Below are 24,173 nucleotides of genomic sequence, written 5' to 3'. Positions count from 1 at the left end.
AGACTCCCTGCTCAAGCGGGTCCCTGACCCCTGAGTAGCCTAACTGGGAGACATCCCCCACTAGGGGCAGTCTGACACCCCACACCTCACAGGGTGGAGTACACCCCTGAGAGGAAGCTTCCAAAGCAAGAATCAGACAGGTACACTTGCTGTTCAGAAATATTCTATCTTCTGCAGTCTCTGCTGCTGATACCCAGGCAAACAGGGTCTGGAGTGGACCTCAAGCAATCTCCAACAGACCTACAGCTGAGGGTCCTGACTGTTAGAAGGAAAATTATCAAACAGGAAGGACACCTACACCAAAACCCCATCAGTACATCACCATCATCAAAGACCAGAGGCAGATAAAACCACAAAGATGGGGAAAAAGCAGGGCAGAAAAGCTGGAAATTCAAAAAACAAGAGCGCATCTCCCCCGGCAAAGGAGCGCAGCTCATCGCCAGCAACGGATCAAAGCTGGACGGAGAATGACTTTGACGAGATGAGAGAAGAAGGCTTCAGTCCATCAAATTTCTCAGAGCTAAAGGAGGAATTACGTACCCAGCGCAAAGAAACTAAAAATCTTGAAAAAAAAGTGGAAGAATTGACGGCTAGACTAATTAATGCAGAGAAGGTCATAAACGAAATGAAAGAGATGAAAACCATGACACGAGAAATACGTGACAAATGCACAAGCTTCAGTAACCGACTCGATCAACTGGAAGAAAGAGTATCAGCGATTGAGGATCAAATGAATGAAATGAAGCGAGAAGAGAAACCAAAAGAAAAAAGAAGAAAAAGAAATGAACAAAGCCTGCAAGAAGTATGGGATTATGTAAAAAGACCAAATCTACGTCTGATTGGGGTGCCTGAAAGTGAGGGGGAAAATGGAACCAAGTTGGAAAACACTCTTCAGGATATCATCCAGGAGAACTTCCCCAACCTAGTAGGGCAGGCCAACATTCAAATCCAGGAAATACAGAGAACGCCACAAAGATACTCCTCGAGAAGAGCAACTCCAAGACACATAATTGCCAGATTCACCAAAGTTGAAATGAAGGAAAAAATCTTAAGGGCAGCCAGAGAGAAAGGTCGGGTTACCCACAAAGGGAAGCCCATCAGACTCACAGCAGATCTCTCGGCAGAAACTCTCCAAGCCAGAAGAGAGTGGGGGCCAATATTCAACATTCTTAAAGAAAAGAATTTTCAACCCAGAATTTCATATCCAGCCAAACTAAGTTTCATAAGTGAAGGAGAAATAAAATCCTTTACAGATAAGCAAATGCTTAGAGATTTTGTCACCACTAGGCCTGCCTTACAAGAGACCCTGAAGGAAGTACTAAACATGGAAAGGAACAACCGGTACCAGCCATCTCAAAAACATGCCAAAATGTAAAGACCATCGAGGCTAGGAAGAAACTATATCAACTAATGAGCAAAATAACCAGTTAATATCATAATGGCAGGATCAAGTTCACACATAACAATCTTAACCTTAAATGTAAATGGACTAAATGCTCCAATTAAGAGACACAGACTGGCAAACTGGATAAAGAGTCAAGACCCATCAGTCTGCTGTATTCAGGAGACCCATCTCACACGCAGAGACATACATAGGCTCAAAATAAAGGGATGGAGGAAGATTTACCAAGCAAATGGAGAACAAAAAAAAGCAGGGGTTGCAATACTAGTCTCTGATAAAACAGACTTTAAACCATCAAAAATCGAAAGAGACAAAGAAGGCCATTACATAATGGTAAAGGGATCAATTCAACAGGAGGAGCTAACTATCCTAAATATATATGCACCCAATACAGGAGCACCCAGATTCATAAAGCAAGTCCTTAGAGACTTACAAAGAGACTTAGACTCCCATACAATAATAATGGGAGACTTCAACACTCCACTGTCAACATTAGACAGATCAACGAGACAGAAAGTTAACAAGGATATCCAGGAATTGAACTCATCTCTGCAGCAAGCAGACCTAATAGACATCTATAGAACTCTCCACCCCAAATCAACAGAATATACATTCTTCTCAGCACCACATCGTACTTATTCCAAAATTGACCACGTAATTGGAAGTAAAGCACTCCTCAGCAAATGTACAAGAACAGAAATTATTACAAACTGTCTCTCAGACCACAGTGCAATCAAACTAGAACTCAGGACTAAGAAACTCAATCAAAACCGCTCAACTACATGGAAACTGAACAACCTGCTCCTGAATGACTACTGGGTACATCACGAAATGAAGGCAGAAATAAAGATGTTCTTTGAAACCAATGAGAACAAAGATACAACATACCAGAATCTCTGGGACACATTTAAAGCAGTGTGTAGAGGGAAATTTATAGCACTAAATGCCCACAAGAGAAAGCAGGAAAGATCTAAAATTGACACTCTAACATCGCAATTAAAAGAATTAGAGAAGCAAGAGCAAACACATTCGAAAGCTAGCAGAAGGCTAGAAATAACTAAGATCAGAGCAGAACTGAAGGAGATAGAGACACAAAAAACCCTCCAAAAAATCAATGAATCCAGGAGTTGGTTTTTTGAAAAGATCAACAAAATTGACAGACCACTAGCAAGACTAATAAAGAAGAAAAGAGAGAAGAATCAAATCGACGCAATTAAAAATGATAAAGGGGATATCACCACCGACCCCACAGAAATACAAACTACCATCAGAGAATACTATAAACACCTCTACGCAAATAAACTGGAAAACCTAGAAGAAATGGATAATTTCCTGGACACTTACACTCTTCCAAGACTAAACCAGGAAGAAGTTGAATCCCTGAATAGACCAATAGTAGGCTCTGAAATTGAGGCAATAATTAATAGCCTACCAACCAAAAAAAGTCCAGGACCAGATGGATTCACAGCTGAATTCTACCAGAGGTACAAGGAGGAGTTGGTACCATTCCTTCTGAAACTATTCCAATCAATAGAAAAAGAGGGAATCCTCCCTAACTCATTTTATGAGGCCAACATCATCCTGATACCAAAGCCTGGCAGAGATACAACAAAAAAAGAGAATTTTAGACCAATATCCCTGATGAACATCGATGCAAAAATCCTCAATAAAATACTGGCAAACCGGATTCAGCAACACATCAAAAAGCTTATCCACCATGATCAAGTGGGCTTCATCCCTGGGATGCAAGGCTGGTTCAACATTCGCAAATCAATAAACATAATCCAGCATATAAACAGAACCAAAGACAAGAACCACATGGTTATCTCAATAGATGCAGAAAAGGCTTTTGACAAAATTCAACAGCCCTTCATGCTAAAAACGCTCAATAAATTCGGTATTGATGGAACATACCTCAAAATAATAAGAGCTATTTATGACAAACCCACAGCCAATATCATACTGAATGGGCAAAAACTGGAAAAATTCCCTTTGAAAACTGGCACAAGACAGGGATGCCCTCTCTCACCACTCCTATTCAACATAGTGTTGGAAGTTCTGGCTAGGGCAATTAGGCAAGAGAAAGAAATCAGGGGTATTCAGTTAGGAAAAGAAGAAGTCAAATTGTCCCTGTTTGCAGATGACATGATTGTATATTTAGAAAACCCCATTGTCTCAGCCCAAAATCTTCTTAAGCTGATAAGCAACTTCAGCAAAGTCTCAGGATACAAAATTAATGTGCAAAAATCACAAGCATTCTTATACACCAGTAACAGACAAACAGAGAGCCAAATCAGGAATGAACTTCCATTCACAATTGCTTCAAAGAGAATCAAATACCTAGGAATCCAACTTACAAGGGATGTAAAGGACCTCTTCAAGGAGAACTACAAACCACTGCTCAGTGAAATAAAAGAGGACACAAACAAATGGAAGAACATACCATGCTCATGGATAGGAAGAATCAATATCGTGAAAATGGCCATACTGCCCAAGGTAATTTATAGATTCAATGCCATCCCCATCAAGCTACCAATGAGTTTCTTCACAGAATTGGAAAAAACTGCTTTAAAGTTCATATGGAACCAAAAAAGAGCCCGCATCTCCAAGACAATCCTAAGTCAAAAGAACAAAGCTGGAGGCATCACGCTACCTGACTTCAAACTATACTACAAGGCTACAGTAACCAAAACAGCATGGTACTGGTACCAAAACAGAGATATAGACCAATGGAACAGAACAGAGTCCTCAGAAATAATACCACACATCTACAGCCATCTGATCTTTGACAAACCTGAGAGAAACAAGAAATGGGGAAAGGATTCCCTATTTAATAAATGGTGCTGGGAAAATTGGCTAGCCATAAGTAGAAAGCTGAAACTGGATCCTTTCCTTACTCCTTATACGAAAATTAATTCAAGATGGATTAGAGACTTAAATGTTAGACCTAATACCATAAAAATCCTAGAGGAAAACCTAGGTAGTACCATTCAGGACATAGGCATGGGCAAAGACTTCATGTCTAAAACACCAAAAGCATCGGCAGCAAAAGCCAAAATTGACAAATGGGATCTCATTAAACTAAAGAGCTTCTGCACAGCAAAAGAAACTACCATCAGAGTGAACAGGCAACCTACAGAATGGGAGAAAATTTTTGCAATCTACTCATCTGACAAAGGGCTAATATCCAGAACCTACAAAGAACTCAAACAAATTTACAAGAAAAAAACAAACAACCCCATCAAAAAGTGGGCAAAGGATATGAATAGACATTTCTCAAAAGAAGACATTCATACAGCCAACAAACACATGAAAAAATGCTCATCATCACTGGCCATCAGAGAAATGCAAATCAAAACCACAATGAGATACCATCTCACACCAGTTAGAATGGCGATCATTAAAAAGTCAGGAAACAACAGGTGCTGGAGAGGATGTGGAGAAATAGGAACACTTTTACACTGTTGGTGGGATTGTAAACTAGTCCAACCATTATGGAAAACAGTATGGCGATTCCTCAAGGATCTAGAACTAGATGTACCATATGACCCAGCCATCCCATTACTGGGTATATACCCAAAGGATTATAAATTATGCTGCTCTAAAGACACATGCACACGTATGTTTATTGCAGCACTATTCACAATAGCAAAGACTTGGAATCAACCCAAATGTCCATCAGTGACAGATTGGATTAAGAAAATGTGGCACATATACACCATGGAATACTATGCAGCCATAAAAAAGGATGAGTTTGTGTCCTTTGTAGGGACATGGATGCAGCTGGAATCCATCATTCTTAGCAAACTATCACAAGAACAGAAAACCAAACACCGCATGTTCTCACTCATAGGTGGGAACTGAACAATGAGATCACTTGGACTCGGGAAGGGGAACATCACACACCGGGGCCTATCATGGGGAGGGGGGAGGGGGGAGGGATTGCATTGGGAGTTATACCTGATGTAAATGACGAGTTGATGGGTGCAGCACACCAACAAGGCACAAGTATACATATGTAACAAACCTGCACGTTATGCACATGTACCCTACAACTTACAGTATAATAATAATAAATAAATTAAAAAAAAAAAAAATAGTAACCATGTTTTACAAAGGTATTTCTGTAAACTCTACACCTACATGATACATGTAGAATGAAGAGAGTAAGTCATATATTTTTTCTATCTCCTCTACCCTTACACAAATAATTATTTTTTACTTATTTATGTTTCTTTTTTTTCTTTTTTGAGACAGAATCTCACTATGTCACCCAGGCTGGAGTGCAGTGGCACGATCTTGGCTCACTGCAACCTCCACCTCCCAGGTTCAAGCGATTCTCCTAACTCAGCCTCCTGAGTAGCTGGGATTACAGGTGCCTGCCACCACGCCCGGCTATTTTTGTGTTTTTAGTATAGATGGGGTTTCACCATGTTGGCCAGGCTGGCCTTGAACTCTTGACCTCAGGTGATCCACCCATGATTAAAATGACATATCACATTGTTTCCCTAATAATTGAAAAATTATAGATACTTAAACATAAAAGTTTATAATAAAGGTTTGGGAAGAATGTGTTAATTAATGTTTCTAATTTTTGTTAAAGAGGACCAAAGTCCATCAGTAACATTAAAATTATTAGCTAAACCTAGACAATTCAGGAAAAAGTTTAATGATTATGCTTTTATCATGTGTGTGAGTGTACAACTCTTGAACATAGAGTTCTACTTTACTATTGGTTAATTTGGGATTATTGTTTAATGATATTTTCACCTCAGCCTCCTTGATTCGCATTCTTTTGTAGAGCTAATGTGCATAGTGAATATAGGCAAACTGACTGTAATATTAGCCCATGTCTCCACATTTATTAAATTTGCTTTAGATGAGTTATTGACAGTTTGAGGCCATTACAATGTCAGCATAGATGCCAAAAATGATGGTTTTATTAAGATGCCTGAAACTATCATGTTGACCATGCTCTGCTTCTGTTATTTTGGCAAAGGTAAGTTCAAAATATAATTATGAAATTAAGATGATTGTTATTAATTGATGTTATAACAACAAGAATGGAACACACATATGTATGTAAGCAATTGGCAGTTCTGTTGTAATCCATATTAGAAATTCTTTTTCCTAAACAGTATGTTGACTTAGTTCAGTGCAAGACTTGATTTTATGTCAGTGACACTGATCAGATCTGTGGACCTTTAAACAAACTGTTTTCATTATGGCCCAGTTTACATACATTTCTTTCTTATCCCTACAGTTTGCTATATCATCTAATTCTTTAAACTCTGCTAATTCATATATTGTTAAAACTTGTATCAGAATACACAAAAGCATTTTTTTTTTTTTTTGAGACAGAGTCTCACTGTGTTGCCCAGGCTTGAGTGCAGTGATGTGATCTCAGCTCACTGAAGCCTCCGCCTCCTGGGTTCAAGCAATTCTCCTGTCTCAGCCTCCCGAGTAGCTGGGATTACAGGTGCTCACTACCATGCCTGACTAATTTTTGTATTTTTAGTAGAGACAGGGTTTCATCATGTTGGCAAGACTGGTCTCTAACTCCTGACCTCAAGTAATCCACCCACCTCAGCCTCCCAAAGTGCTGGAATTACAGGTGTGAGCCACCACTCCTGGTCATTTTAAGTGTTATCAGTGAGTGCTACATTTTATACATAAAAGGGGTGGTTAGGTTTTACTAATATTGTAGAACACATTAATTCACAAGGGAACATTTGGGTTACCATCTGAGAGTTATTCTATTTTCGTGTCACAAAAGGAGACCTTTATTTTTCTCAACCTTAATATGAAGATTTTTTCCATTAATTATAAAACTCATACCTTTTAAGTGTTGCAAGTAAATTTGGATGATTGGTTGCTTTATCAAATTATAAATAGCTAGTGCCAGTACCATTCACTTAGGTCACTGCATCTGCAAATCATGCTCTAATCCAGTCATTACCTTGGTATCTCTGTCTTAACTAAAATATAAAGAGGTGACATTAATCTGGTATTCCAACAATAAAGTAGTATGTTTGGACCAAGGTGTCATGAGCCATTGTTAGTCCTGTCAGTAGTGAGTTATACCTTAAGTATTTGTTGTGAAAAATAGGTAAAGCACTTAAATTTGTGAATGATTTATTTTTTGTTGTTAAATAATCTGATTATATTAGTGTTTTTTCATTTACTTAACATTTGGTTTTGCTTTCTTGGATAGAAGGAAACATGTTGGAACTTACGCATAACCAACATTTACAGCCCTGTATTGCCTAAATGTTCTGGAAAAAATAGCAGAAAGGGGAGAATTTTGCCAAAATCAGGGCATTCCCCCAGGAATATATCTAATATGTGACCATTATTTTCCATGTATTATGGCAGAATACAGGGTTAGAACCATTATTTTAGAATGCCAAGTGGCTGTATTGTAATATGATCTTGCCTGTGTGGTACTGCTAAAAGCTGAAATTCTAGGTTTGTGTCATGGTAATAACAGCAGTACCTCCAAACTCTTCTAGAACAAATAACAGTGAAACTATTTTACCTTACTTGTATTAAAAATCCCCTTGTTCTATCTTTTAATACTAACTAAATTGTATCAATAATTTATTTTCTACAAATTATTTGGATTAAATAATAGATTGCAATTCCCTGCCAATAGACAACTTAGGAATTCATATATTATACCAATGAAAATATTAACAGTAATTAATATGAATAACTGAATGAAAAAACATTTTTAACGTGTTAATTATTTTAGCTCTGTTTTCCCAATTTTAGTCACTAGTGAATTACCATGGTACAAATTTGCCTATATCTGAGAACTATATATACTATTATTTCCCTAATATTTTTCTTTACATTGACTAACTTGATTTAAATTCATTTTTAGAGGAAAGTTGTTATTATTTCTGTAAATGAGAACCAGTATAGTATCACTTGCCATAAGTAGATGACCATGGTAAAAGTAAATACAAATCTAAGAAAGACAACATTACATTCCAAGTAGATATTGTTGTCTGCTTATCCTGAGGTCTGTTGTCTTTGCTGTAAAGGAACATTGCCTCATATTTGAGAAATGGTGAAAACATGCTTGCATGATACTGAAACTTAATCCTTGATATAAACAACAGAAAGAAAACTATAAAAGGAATACCTTTCCTACAGGACTACTTAATACCTGATATACCTACTAATGAAATTAGGCGGTATAGGTGTCCCATGCCTTGGGAAACTCAGTTCTTTAAAAATAGATTGATTCTGTGGCCTATAAAGTCAAATCAGTTAATCAAATAACTGAATATTACCAAGTATTTGGAACTGGGGAAAAAGGTCTCAGGTCTGTCTTATATAAAAAAAAAAGAAATAATCATTTCCTTTCAAGGCAAGGGAAATGGTATATTTTTGTGAAAATTAAATTATACAAAAATATAACACAAGAAACATGTTCTTTGTCAAGTACCTACTATAATGGTATGGATTCTCTTAGTGTGGGTCAAATGTAAATTTTTGGGTGTGTAGGTCAAACCTAAATTGTCAAGTGCAAATGTAATGTCAACTAAAGATATGGCCTAATTTGACCAATTAACGCTGACATTTTCCCCTGCCTTGCTCAGGTTTTTATTTAGACAGAACATGACACTCAGGCACTGAACCGATGTATGGATATTCTTATGTGCTGCATTTTTAATAGAAATTGTCACTTTATATTTCTGGGCCCTTAATTATGTTTTCTTATTGGATGACTGAATCTATTTTTATGCTTCCATTTTGTTAGTAAAGGCAGATCTAAATCAAATTGTCATTTTTTTTCATTTTTGCTCAAATATTCTAGAAAGCATAGCTAACATTCTAGTTGTCCTTATAGGAACAACTTTTAGTAGTTTACTTTCAAGTTAATCATTAACATCAAGTACTTAAAACTCATCTTCACAATTGCCAAAGTGATTTAAGTACATACCTTCTTTTATTATGTTGCATAGCATTTTTAATCATACAAAAATTTGCTCACAGATTTTAGCCAAAACTTCTATGATACTAGTCTATACTATATAACTTGGCATATAATTATATACAATGTTGGGATTTGTGAAGTATTAGTTATGTTTTCCAACCATACTGTAAGCATCTTCATTGCAGCTTTTATAGATATAGGTGTATCTCATAGATAACTGCAGTTTCCGTTCCGGCCAACAGCAATAAAGCAAATATCACAATTAAACATGTTACATGACTTTTTTTGGTTCTCCAATGTACATAAAGGTTATGTTTACACTATACTAAGTCTATTAAGTGCACAATAACATTATGTCTAAAATATATATAACTGTAATTAAAAATGCCTTGTTGCTAAAAAGTGCTAAAGATCATCTGAGACTTTAACAAGTCATAATCATTTTGCTGGTGGAGGGTCTTGTCTCCATGTAGATGGCTGCAGATTGATCAGGTTGGTGGTTGCTAAAGATTGGGGTGGTTGTAGCAATTTTGTAAAATAAGATAACAATGAAATTTGCTCAGTCAATTCAGTCTTTCACAAAAGTTTCTCTGTAGCGTGCGATGCTGTTTGGTAGCATCTTACTCACAGTAGAACTTCTTACAAAAACTGGAGTCAGTCCCCTGAAAGCTACTGCTACTTTATGAACTAAATTTATAGACTATTCTAAATTATTTGTTGCCATTTCAACAATGTTCATGGCATCTTTACCAGGAGTAGATTCCATCACAAGAAACCACTTTCGTTGCTCATCCCTAAGAAGCAACTGCTCATCCATTCAAGTTTTATCATGAGACTACAGCAATTCAGTCACATCTTCAGTCTCTACTTCTAATTCTAGTTTTCTTGCTGTTTCTACTACATTTGCAATTACTACTTCTACTGAGGTTTTAAACCCTTCAAAGTCATCCATGAGAGTTGGAACCAACATCTTCCAAACTCCTGTTACTGCTGATATTTTGACCATTAATCATATATATTTTTTATTTTTTTTAATTTTTTTCCATAAGTTATTGGGATACAATTCTTTTAGTGGTGATTTGTGAGATTTTGGTGCACCCATTACCTGAGCAGTATATACTGCACCATTTTTGTAGTCTTCTATTCCTCACCCGCTTCTCACACTTCCCCCCAAGTCCCTAAAGTCCATTGTATCATTGTCATGCCTTTGCATCCTTAGAGCTTAGCTCCCACATATCAGTAAGAAGATACGATGTTTGGTTTTCCATTCCTGAGTTACTTCACTTAGAATAATAGTCTCCAATCTCATCCAGGTCACCGCAAATGCTGTTAATTTATTCCTTTTTCATGGCTGAGTAGTAGTCCATCATATATATATGATCTATCTATATATGATATATATATCTATATATGATATATCTCTATATATCTATATATGATATATCTCTATATGATATATATAACTGATATATATATATATATATATATATATATATATATATATATATATATCAGTTTCTTTATCCACTCATTGGTTGATGGGCATTTGGGTTGGTTCCACGATTTTGCAACTGTGAATTGTGGCTACAAACATGCATGTGCAAGTATCTTTTTTGTATTATGATTTCTTTTCCTCTGGGTAGATACCCAATAGTGGGATTGCTGGCTTAAAGAACTTTTAGTTCTTTAAGGAATCTCCACACTATTTTCCATGGTGACTGTACTAGTTTACATTCCCACCAGCAGTGAAGAAGTGTTTCCTGATCACTGCATCCATGCCAATATCTACTGTTTTCTAATTTTTTTATTATGACCATCTTGCAGGAGAGAGGTGGTATCGCATTGTGGTTTTGATTTGCATTTCCCTGCTCATTAGTGATGTTGAATGTTTTTTCATATGTTCATTGGCCATTTGAGTATCTTCTTTTGAGAATTGTCTATTCATGTCTTTGGCCCACTTTTTGATAGGATTGTTTTTATCTTACTGATTTTTTTTGAGTTTATTGTAGATTCTAGATATTAGTCCTTTGTCACATTTATAGATTGTGAAGATTTTCTCCCAATCTGTGGGTTGTCTATTTACTCTGCTGACTGTTCCTTTTGCCATACAAAAGCTCTATAGTTTAATTAGGTCCCAGTTATTTACCTTTGTTTTTATTGCATTTGCTTTTAGTTTCTTGGTCATTAAATCCTTGCCTAAGCCAACCTCTAGAAGGATTTTTCCAAGGTTATCTTCTAGAATTTTTATAGTTTCAGGTCGTAGGTTTAAGTCCTTAATCCATCTTGAGTTGATTTTTGTATAGGGTGAGAGACGAGGATCCAGTTTCTTTTCCTACTTGTGGCAAGCCAATTATCCCAGCACCATTTGTTGAAAAGGGTGTCCTTTCCCCACTTTATGTTTTTGTTTGCTTTGTTGAAGATCGGTTGGTAAGTATTTGGGTTTATTTCTGGGTTCTCTTTTCTGTTCCATTGGTCTATGTACCTATTTTTATACCAGTACCATACTGTTTTGGTGACTATGGCCTTATAGTATAGTTTGAAATCAGGTAGTGTGATGCCTCCGGATTTGTTCTTTTTGCTTAGTCTTGCTTTGGCTATGCAGACTCCTTTTTTGTTCCATATGAATTTTAGAATTGTTTTTTCTAATTCTGTGAAGAATGATGGTGGTATTTTGATGGGGATTGCAATGAATTTGTAGACTGTTTTTGGCAGTATGGTCATTTTCACAGTATTGATTCTACTCATCCCCAAGCATCGGATATGTTTCCATTTGTTTGTGTGAGCTATGATTTCTTTTAGCAGTGTTTTGTGGTTTTCCTTTTAGAGGTCTTTCGACTTCTTGGTTAGTTATATTCCTAAGTATTTTTATTTTATTTATTGTTTTGAGACAGAGTCTCACTCTGTTGCCAGACTGGAGTGCAGTGGTGCAATTTTGGCTCACTGCAACCTCTGCCTCCCGAGTTCAAGTGATTCTCTTGCATCTATCTCCCTAATAGCTGGGACTACAGGTGTGTGCTACCATGCCCAGCTGATTTTTGTATTTTTAGTAGACACAGGGTTTCAACATGTTGGCCAGGATGGTCTCAATCTCTTGACCTCATGATCTGCCCGTCTTGGTCTCCCAAACTGCTGGGATTACAGGTGTGAGCCACCATGCCCAGCCAGTGTTTATATTTTTTGCAGCTATTGTGAAAGGAATTGAGTTCTTGATTTCATTTTCCACTTGGTTGCTGTTGGTGTATAGAAGAACTACTGATTTGTGTACATTAATCTTGTATCTGGAAAATTTGCTGAATTCTTTTATCAGTTCTAGGAGCTTTCTGGAGGAGTCTTTAGGATTTTCAAGGTAAATGATCGTATTGTCAGCAAACAGTGACAGTTTGACTTCCTCTTTACTGATTTGGATGCCCTTTATTTCCTTCTCTTGCCTGACTGCTCTGACTAGGACTTCCAGTACTACGTTGAAGAGGAGTAGTGAGAATGGACATCCTTGTCTTGTTCCAGTTCTCTGAGAGAATGCTTTCAACTTTTCCCCATTCAGTATTATGTTGGCTGTGTGTTTGTCATAGATGGCTCTTATTACATTGAGGTATGTCCCTTGTATGCCAATTTTGCTGAGAGTTTTAATCATAAACGGATGCTGGATTTTGTTGAATGCTTTTTTCTACATGTATTGTGATGATCATTTGATTTTTGTTTTTAATTCTGTTTATGTGGTATATCACATTTATTGACTTGTGTATTTTAAACCATCCCTGTATCCCTGGTATGAAACCCACTTGATTATGGTGGATTGTCTTCTTGATATGTTGTTGGATTTGGTTAGCTAGTATTTTGTTAAGGATTTTAGCATCTATGTTCATCAAGGATTTCAGTCTATAGTTTTCTTTTTTGGTTATGATCTGTCCTGGTTTTTGTATTAGGGTGTTGCTGGCTTCATAGAATGAATTAGGGAGTGTTCCCTCTTTCTCTGTCTTATGGAATAGTGTCAAAAGGATTGGTACCAATTCTTTGAATGTCTGGTAGAATTCTGCTGTGAATCCCTCTGGTCCTGGACCTTTTTTTTGTTGATAATTTTTAAATTACCATTTCAATCTCGCTGCTTGTTACTGGTCTGTTCAGGGTATTTAATTCTTCCTGATTTAAGCTAGGAGGGTTGTATTTTTCTAGGAATTTATCCATCTCTTCTGGATTTTCTAGTTTATGTGCATAAAGGTGTTCATAGTAACCTTGAATGATCTTTTGTATTTCAGTAGTGTCAGTTGTAATATCTCCTGTTTTGTTTCTTAGTGAGGTCATTTGGATTTTCTCTCTTCTTTTCTTGATTAATCTTGCTCATGGTCTATCAATTTTATTTATATTTTCAAAGAATTAGCTTTTTGTTTCATGTATCTTTTGTATATTTTTTGTTTCAATTTCATTTAGTTCTGCTTTGATCTTGGTTGTTTCCTTTCTTCTGCTAAGTTTGGGTTTGGTTTGTTCTTGTTTCTGTAGTTCCTTGAGGTGTGACCTTAGAATGTTGGTTTGTGCTCTTTCAGTCTTTTCGATTATACGTTTAGGGCTATGAACTTTCCTCTTAGGAAAAACTTACAGCTTTTGCTGTATTCCAGAGGTTTTGATAGGTTGTGTCATTATTGTCACTCAGTTCAAAGAATTTTTAAATTTCCATCTTGATTTTGTTTTTGACCCAATGCTCATTCAGGAGCAGGTTATTTAATTTCCATGTATTTGCATGGTTTTGAAGGTTCCTTTTGCAGTTGATTTCCAGTTTTAGTCCACTGTGGTCTAAGAGAGTGCTTGATATAATTTCAATTTTTAAAAATTTATTGAGGCTCATTTTATGGCCTGTCATATGGTCTATCTTGGAGAAAGTTCCATGCACTGTTGAATAGAATGTATGTTTTGTTGTTGTTGGATGAAACGTTCTGTCTATATCTGTTAAGTCTATTTGTTCCAAGGTATAGTTTAAATCCATTGTTTCTTTGTTGACTTTCTGTCTTGATAACCTGTCTAATTGTGTCAGTGGAGTATTGAAGTCCCCCACTATTATTGTGTTATTGTCTATCTCATTTCTTAGGTCTATTAGTGTTATAAATTTGGGAGCTCCAGTTTTTAGGTGCATATATGTTTAGGATTGTGATATTTTCCTGTTGGACAAGGTCTTTTACCATTATATAATGTCCCTCTTTGTTTCTTTTAACTGCTGTTGCTTTAAAGTTCGTTTTGTCTGATATAAGAATAGCTACCTTGCTCGCTTTTGGTGTCCACTTGCATGAAATGCCTTTTTCCACCCCTTTAAGTTTTTGTGAGTCCTTACGTGTTAGATGAATCTCCTGAAGAAAGCAGGTAATTGGTTGGTGAGTTCTTATCCATTCTGTGGTTCTGTATGTTTTAAGCAAAGCATTTAGGCCATTTACATTCAATGTTAGTATTGAAATGTGAGGTACCATTGCATTCATTGTGCTATTTGTTGCCTGTGCACTTTTGTTCTCTTGTTTTTTGTTTTTGCTTTTTAACTTATATTTTTGCTTTATAGGTCCTGTGTGATTTATGCTTTAAGTAGATGCTGTTTTGATGTGTTTCCAGGATTTGTTTCAAGATTTACAGTTCCTTTTAGCAGTTCTTATAGTGGTGGCTTGGTAGTGGTGAATTATCTTAGCATTTGTTTGTCTGAAAAAGATTGTCTCTTTCCTTCATATATGATGCTTCCTTTTGTTGGATACAAAATTCTTGACTGATAATTGTTTTGTTTGAGGAGGCTGAAGATAGGGCTCCAATCCCTTCTAGCTTGTAGGGTTTCTGCTGAGAAATCTGCTATTAATCTAATAGGTTTTCCTTTATAGGCTACCTGGCGCTTCTGTCTCACAACTCTTAAGATTCTTTCCTTTGTCTTAGCTTTGGATAATAGATGACAATGTGCCTAGGTGACGATCTTTTTGCAATGAATTTCCCAGGTGTTCTTTGTCCTTCTTGTTTTCTCATGTCTAGGTCTCTAGCAAGGCCGGGGAAGTGTTCCTCGATTATTCCCCCAAATATGTTTTCCAAGCTTTTATAATTCTCTTCTTCCTCAGGAACACCAATTATTCTTAGGTTTGGTTGTTTAACATAATCCCAGACTTCTTGGAGGCTTTGCTCATATTTTCTTATTCCTTTTTCTTTGTCTTTGTTGGATTGGGTTAATTTGAAGACGTTGTCTTTGAGCTCTACTTGTTCAATTCTATTGCTGAAACTTTCCAGAACATTTTGCATTTCTTTAAGAGTGTCCAATGTTACCTGAATTTTTGATTGTTTTTACTTTAAACTATCTATTTCCCTGAATATTTCTCCCTTCACTTCTTGTATTGTGTTTTGGATTTTCTTGCAGTGGACTTTGCCTTTCTGTGGTTTCTACCTGACTAGCTTAGTAACTAACCTCCTGAATTCTTTTTCAGGTAAATCAGGTATTTCTTCTTGGTTTGGCTCCATTGCTGGTGAACAAGTATGATTTTTTGGGGGTATTGCAGAGCCTTGTTTTGTCATATTACCAGGGTTGGTTTTCTGGTTCCTTCTTATTTGGGTAGGCTCTGTCAGAGGGAATGTCTAGGGCTGAACGCTGTTGTTCAGATTCTTTTGTCCCAGTGGGTGTTCCCTTGATGTAGTACTCTCACCCTTTTCCTATGGATGTGGTTTCCTGTGAACTGAACCTCAGTGATTGTTGTGTCTCTTCTGGATCTAGCCACCCAGCAAGTCTACCCAGCTCCAGGATGGTACTGAGGGTTTGCTGCACAGAGTTCTGTGATGTGAACCATCTATGGGTCTCTCAGCTGTGGATGCCAGTGCCTGTTCTGGTGGAGGTGGCGGGGCGGGGGTTGCAATGGACTCCATGAGGGTTGGTGGTTTAATGCTCTATTTTTGTGCTGGTTGGCCTCCTCCCAGGAGGTGGTGTTTTCCAAAGAGCATCAGCTATGGTAGTATGGAGAGGGACTGGCGGTGGGCAGGGCCCTAGAACTCCCAAGATTATACGTCCTTTGTCTTCCGCTACCAGAGTGGGTAGGAAAGGGCCATCCATTGGGGGCAGAGCTATACCTGAGCTCAGACTCTCCTTGGGCAGATCTTGCTGCTGCTGAGCATTTGGGATGTCTCCCATGTCCTGCAGGAGCAGTCTGCTTCCTTCAGAGGGTCTGTGAGTCCTCTCAGGATTCCTAGTTTGTTCTTGGAGTTGATCTGGAGCTAAAATGCATAAATGTTTTTAATGGCATCTAGAATAGTGAATCCTTTCTGGGAGGCTTTCAATAGACTTTGCATAGATTCATCAGAGGAATCACTATCTATGGCAGCTATAGCCTTATGAAATGAATTTCTGAAATAATAGGACTTGAAAGTCAAAATGACTCTTTGATCATTGGGCTGAAGAATGGATGTTGTGTTAGCATACATGAAAACAACATTAATAGCCAGGCGTGGTGGGTCACGCCTGTAATCTCAGCACTTTGGGAGGCCAAGGTTGGCGGATCATAAGGTCAGGAGATTGAGACCATCCTGGCTAACATGGTGAAACCCCATCCTTACTAAAAATACAAAAAATTAGCTGGGCGTGGTGATGGGTGCCTGTAGTCCCAGCTACTCGGGAGGCTGAGGCAGGAGAATGGTGTGAACCTGGGAAGTGGAGCTTGCAGTGAGCCCAGATCTTGCCACTGCACTCCAGCCTGGGTGACAGCGAGACTCAGTCTTAAAAAAGAAAAAGAGAAAAAGAAAACAACATTAATATCCTGTACGTCCTCATCACAGCTGTTAGATGACCAAGTATTTTGTCAATGAATATCAATATTTTGATGGGTATCTTTATTTCAGAGCAGTAGATCTCAAGAGTTGGCTTAAAATATTCAATAAACAGACTGCTGTCATCCAGGCTTTGTTGTTTTATTTATAGAGCATAGGCAGAATAGATTTAGTAAAATTCTTAAGGGCCCTAGCCTACTATTTTTGGAATGGTCAATGAGCATTGGCTTGAACCTAAGATTACCTGTTGCATTAGCTCCTAACAAGAGAGTAAGCCCGTACTTTGAAGTCAGGCTTTGACTTTTCCTCCCTAGCTATGAAAATCCTAGGTGACATCTTCTTGCAATAAAAGGCTGTTTTGTCTACCTTGAAAATCTATTGTTTAGTGTAGCCATCTTCATCAGTTATCTTAGCTGGATCATAATAAGATCTTATCCTGTTGCAGCTTCTATATCAGTATTTGCTGCTTCATCTTGTACTTTTATGTTATGGAAATGACTTTTCTCCTTAAACTGCATGAACCAACATCTGCTACTTCCAACTTTCCTTCTGCAGCTCTTTCACCTCTCTCAGACTTCATAGAGTTGAAGAGAGTTGGGGCCTTCCTCTGGATTCGGTTTTGGCTTAAGGGAATGTTGTGGCAGGTTTGATCTTTTAGCTTCTACATCTTTCTCCATATAAGCAATAAGGCTGCCATTGTTATTATTCATGTGTTCACTATAGTAGCACTTATAAATTTCTACAAAAACTTTTTCTCTGCATTCACAGCTCGGCTAACTATTTGATGCAAGAGGCCTAGCTTTCTGGTATTTTGGCTTTTGACATGCCTTCCTCACTAAATTTTATCATTTCTGCCTTTTGATTGAAAGTAAGAGACATGTGACTCTTTTTTCCACTTGAAAAATTAGAGGCCATTGTAGGATTATTAACTAGCGTAATCTCAGTATTATTGTGTCTCAGGGAATAGGAAAGCCTACAAAGAAGGGAGAGATGGGGGAATGGCTGGTTGCTGGAACAGTCAGAGTACACACAATGTCCATCCATTCAGTTTACTATCTTATATGAGTGCAGTTCGTGGTGCCCCAAAACAATTACAATGGTAACATCCATGATCAGTCTTCACAGATCATCACAACAGATCTAATAATGAAAATGTTTGAAATATTGCAAGAATTACCAAAATGTGACACAGAGGCATGAAGTAAATGCATGCTACTGGAAAAATGGGGCCAGTAGCCCTGCTCAATGCAGAATTGACACAAAACTTCAATTTCTTAAAAAAAAAAAGCAACATCTTTGAAATGCAATAAAACAAGGTGCAATGAAATGAGGTATGCCTATAAATATCTTGAGTATTTCCTCTGAGATCAGGCCCTTAGAAACTATTTATTGAGTAACTGATTTAGGCCATCACTGTATAAACTCTTGTTTGTCTTTGCTATTGTACTGAGAGCAACTGCATAAGTAATCTGAAGCAGTGAGGGAATCACTGACTTTTTTTGTATTAGACTTTTAAAATATTTTATTTTCATTTAAACTTATATTAAAATATATACATATATATTTTTAGATTTCAGATTGAGATAAGAAATTTCCTTTACCAATGATTACTTGCTTCCTCATCCTTCATAACAAGGGAGGTGCCAAACGACTCTGTATAAGGTCCCAGGAGGATGCTTCTTGGAGATGTAGATTTTTTTCATGGTCATTGTAGCGTAATGTGTTTTCAAAGGGATACTCATCTTACAAAAGTTACTGGTGGTTCCAATTCAAGCCTAAATCCAAATTGCATATCAGCTGTTAAATGGCAGTTCACACTTGTGCCGTTTGGGTTTCTGCCTGGGAGGAAAGGCTAAAGGAAGTAAGGGTTGAAAGGTATCCCACTCTCTGGTAGGAGTAAAGGGAGGTAGGTCAGCATGACTTGGGTGATGATTGTAGCATGGTGTACAAAATAATTATAGAGAAAAACATCACCCTCAAATTCCAAATTGCCGTTATTAGTAATTTATAGTGGATTTTAAAAATATGTCAAAAGTATTTACAAATATGCTTTGAATTAGTTTGTTGCATTGACCAATTTGAGGATTGAGGATGGTGACAGAAGAGCCAATCATAAGAAGATGAAACCTGGATATCAAAGACCTTAGGTTAATGTGGAGTGTTTTACACATGAGCCATACTATTTTGGACATACATGTGGACATCTAACCAAATTATTTCTGTGTGGAAATGTAAGCACCAGTAGCTAAGATTCTATCCATGTGTTGGCTGCTGTCTGGGGAGTATTTTTTTTCAAGGATCTCAGAGTACATTTAAACCATAAGGGAGTATTAATCATTGAACCAGTCATTAAGCTTCTGTTAATTCCCTTTCTTCAAGAAAAATGATGATATAACTAAGGCTGTATCCAAACCATTCTATAATGGTTGCTACAGCACTACCCTCTCCTGAAAGCAAAAGGCCTCTTTCTTCTCTCTGGGCTACCTGCCTGCCCTCCACTATAGCTGGAACCTTGTTCATTCTTAATTGACTCTGCTCAGTATGGATTCAGTCATTTATCTGGGATGTTTCATATAGTGTGTCAATTAAAAATTTTTCTGTTTATATAACTACTTATTATTTTTTATATTGGGGTGCAAAAGCATGATTCTTAAAGTTATTCTTTAGCAAGTGTCTGAGTTTTTTCAACCCATTAATGATAGAACCAGGTGGAAGACAAAAAACCTGATTCAAGAGCATTTGAAGAACAGAGATTTATGTAGTTAGGCAAGTAAAAAAAGCTGAAATAAGATTGTTAAATTAAGCATAAGACCGGTAGAACTTCTATAGGGTAATAAAATGATATCATTTTTGTGATCAAGTTCTTGACTGGGTGTAAAATCATACCAGTATATTAATTTCAGCAGGTTAACCTCTAACACTACAGGCCTGTAAACTGTCTGCTCCTTTATTGGTGTAGATTGTGAGTTAAATATACTGTGACATTACCCATTATAGGAATATAAGACACATTACATGAAAGAGGCTCAGCCGGAATTCAAGAGTTAAGGACTTCAAAGCAGCCTTGCGTCTGGCCTTTAAACAGCTTGTTCCTGAAGTTTCGAATGAAAGGAAGTTTGTTGCCTGATCACCCAGAGGTGAAAGGAGCTGATGCTTTGACTCAGCTTCCTGCCATTCCGTGAGAAACTCCACCGGAGGCTGGGGTAGCAGGGGCATCTAGGCCTAGACTGCCAAGCTCCTTCCAAACAATTTTTGTCTGATTCTAGAATGGTCTGCTGGTCTGTGTTGGGAAGTATCCATCATCCATGCAGCATCTCCTCTGTCACTTCCCTCTCTCTTCTGTTGGAACATCATATTCTCAGTGTCTCAGTCCCAAGTGTCAGCAGTCCTTGGCTCCTGCTCCCCACGTGGAAACAGCTACAGGGCACTGTAGACTGATTTACCCCACAGCGTGTATGACCTCAGCACCCTTGGTGCTAGTCCCATTTTTACCATGCTCCCATTTCAGATGAAGAAACTAAGGCTCAAAGATGTTGTGACTTTCCAAAAACCATATTGCTAGTACCTAGCAGAGAGACAATGCAAGCCAGGCCTCTGACTTCAACCATTTGAGCCTTTTCCAGTGAGATCACCTCTCCTGAAATAAAATCAGCCTTATTTCTCCTCACCATTGTGTATGGTCCCTGGCTACCTCTTCAGCTGTATACACACTGTACTTTTTTTTTATTGTGCTGCATACCAGCTAAACTGAACACTTTGCTGTTCTTCAGTTGCAGCTGTCACTTAGCTGACTTCGCCCTTGGCTGGAATTATTCCTTCTCCTAAGAACCCACACTCACATACAACTTCCCTCACATCCAATACATTTCCTGTGCTATTGAAGGCCTTCTAATTCTTCCTGGTCTTCTCAAATGTAACATTCGAATCTGCTCTTTATCCCACATCCATGGTTGTCCAGGTGAACCTTCCATGAAATCCTTATGAGTTCAAGATTCTTCATCTAACCAGGGACACAGGGATTGATTGCTGAACATTTATAGATTTGAACTACAATTATGTTACTTTATTTCATTGTTATGATAGTTAAGAGGTGAGAGTAAATTTGTATTGTAGTTTGACAAGACTGTTGGTCCAATATAGAGAAGCTCATGTATGTTTTGGCCTCCCATTCATGAAAACAGTATTTTTTTTTTGCTTCTTCATGGATTTCCTTCCTTAACCTTTTTTTTCTCCAGTTGTCCAAAAGTTCCTGATTCTTAGCTGAGAGATTTCAGAAAAATAATATATTGATACCATGTTTTGGTCAACTGGGAGAATACAGTATAACCCACTTTTCTGGGTTTCATTTGTAGTTATTGACAGCTTCAAAGTGTATGTTGTGAATTATAGTTTCAATAGAATGGACATATAGTATAAATCACGTGTCAAAGCACCAGAGATGGGCAACTAACTTGGCTATTTTATTATGCAATGAGATACTAAAGGAGAATGTAGTGCACAGCAATAGCTGTAAAGACCTAATGCTTCAGCTTATTATATCTACGTGCTTTCCAAAAATAGTTAATTAAATGTTAAGAGAGATAGGTAGAACATCATGTTAAAAGTAGCAATCCTTTTAAGAAGAGAAATAATATTTCAGGATGGGAAGGAGATACTGTTTTGTATTTGCAGTAACCAGAGGCGCCTTCTGGCTGTGTCCTTGCATGGTAGAACGGGGTGACCACCTCCCTCTGGCCTCTTTTACAATGGTGCTGATTCCATTCATGAGGCCTCCGCCCTTATGACCTAATCACCTCCCAAGCTCACTTCCTCCAAATGCCATTGCCTTGGGGATTAGGGTTTCAACCTGTGAATTTTGGTGGTTCAGAAGCATTTAGACCATCGCACTCAGTCTCCTCATCTGTAAAATGGGGATAGAATCTACACCAACAAAGGAGCAGACAGTTTACAGGCACTGCGAGGTGTTTTACTCATTTAGTCTCCTCCGTGGATTTAAAGGAGACTAAATACGTAAAACACCTCCCAGTGTCTCACCCAAGTCCCTGCTAAAAAAGAAGGACTGCTCTTCTTGCAAGTCCTCTGACCTAACTCTGCAAAGGGGAAACAAATAGCTCTTTAGTGTCATGCTTGCCACAGAGTAAGCCAGCAAATATAATTATGTAATGACTTTTTGACGCTTTTAAGTAAATTGCCTCTTATAAGAAATTTTGTAGTTTCCGTCTAAGTTTTAAAACACTAGTCAAATTTACTATTTTAATAAAAACTATAAAAGAATGCAAAGTATCCCAATATCTTAAACTTTGATTTTATTTAAATTTTAAGGAGACCAAATATTGTGTATATATTTTTCAGTAGGAAATACCACATAGATATTAATCATGCATGGATCATGGGCATATTATGTATGACTGACATTGCACATGAACTGTGATCAGCCTCATAGATGTCTTTTTAATAAAAAATTGTTTTAATACAAATATTCTCAGTAGAAAATTGGTAATATAAATATATGCTGCTTTTTTTTTTTTTTTGGTGAACAGTTAGGAAGTATAGTATTTTCAGTGGGCTAATCTAAAAGATTTACTGAGAGAGAATGTTTTTAAAGCTAGATAAAATGATATGGCTAATACTTGCCAAATGCTTGGCAGTTAATAACCTTTAAATGAAGAATAAAAATACACTTTGGGAGGCCAAGGTGGGTGGATCACTTGAGGCCAGGAGTTTGAGATGAACCTATCCAATGTGGTAAAACCCTAGTTCGAGACGAGCTTGTCCAATGTGGTAAAACCCTGTCTCTACTAAGAATATAAAAGCCGAGTATGGTGGTGCATGCCTGTGGTCCTAGCTACTTGGGAGGCTGAAGCAGGAGGACTGCTTGAGCCCAGGAGGCAGAGGCTGCAGTGAACTGTGATCATGCCACTGCACTCCAGCCTGAGTGACAGAGTGAGACCCTGTCTCAATTTTTAAAAAATTCAATAAAAAGATGAGTATTCAGAATATCTAAAGAGCATTTACAAATCAGTAAGAATAAAGAACTATGGATACAAGCAAGAAATTTACCAAAGAAGTACAGCAACCAAACTAGCATTTAGATAAATACAAAAAACAATCAGATTGGCACAGCGGAAAAGTTTGATAATATATAATGTTGACTGAGGTGTAGAAAAATGGATTCTTTTCTGATCAGAGTGTAAATTGACTCAGCCACCTAAAAATGTATTTGTTACAATGTATCCTCGGGTCCAGCTATTTCACTTCACTGTGTCTACCCTAAAAGAACTCTTGTACTTATGCACAGTGAGGCATGCCGGTGTATATTCACTGCAGCATCACTTATTATCATGAGAAAGTGAAAGCAAACTAAGTGTCCACTAAGACAGAAGTGGCTATGTAAACTACAGTGCATCTAGGACACATAGTGGTCTTCAGTGGTACAGAGAATGGGCTAGAACAGCACATGTTGATAATAAACAATCTCCATGATAGACTGTGAAAAAAGTGAAAAAAACAAATTGTACAACAGTTTATGTGATGTGATGTGTCACCATTTGTTTACAAAGGAAGGGAAGGAAGGAGGGAGGAAAGAAGGGAGGAAGAGTGCAAGGGAGAAAGAGAGGAAAGGAGGAAGGGAGAACGTAGATTTTCCATAATAGTAGCTTTCAAATGCTTGGAAATGACTATCAATAGAAAACACCTTTTACATCTTGACTGAGTGGACCCTTCCAATGTACTCTGAAATTTTAAAATCTAGTTCCAATTCATTTGATATCATTTTTCAAAATGCTGATCATGACTCATTAACATTGGCTTCAGGACTCAAGTATGGTTTGAAAAGTACCGTTTTGAAGTATACATTTATGTATGTAAATGGATAGAAAAGTGAGTGGAAGTCAACACACCACTCTGATATCACAAGTTATTTCTGGGGAGGTGGCTGTGATGGATGGTGGCTCCTAGGAGCCTTGAATCTCATTTCTCATTTGTAATACTAACATTTTTGTTTGCTTGCTTGCTTGTTTTTATAGGGGCATGTGTAATTAAATATTTTTAACTTTATTTTTTAAT

At 37.5% G+C, this 24,173-nt stretch overlaps 1 protein-coding gene across 10 annotated transcripts in view; it reads left to right on the top strand.

The window, feature by feature from the left end:
• The window catches only part of NEK10 (NIMA related kinase 10), a 265,539-nt gene that overhangs the window by 207,545 nt on the left and 33,821 nt on the right, over window positions 1–24,173 (top strand). The window lies entirely within an intron of this gene.

This window comes from Papio anubis, chromosome 2 (genome assembly GCF_008728515.1).
Source record: "Papio anubis isolate 15944 chromosome 2, Panubis1.0, whole genome shotgun sequence".
In the NCBI taxonomy this organism is placed as follows: Eukaryota; Metazoa; Chordata; class Mammalia; order Primates; family Cercopithecidae; genus Papio; species Papio anubis.
The sequence above is the reverse complement of the archived record's forward strand: the minus strand, read 5'-3'. Positions and strand labels throughout refer to the sequence as shown.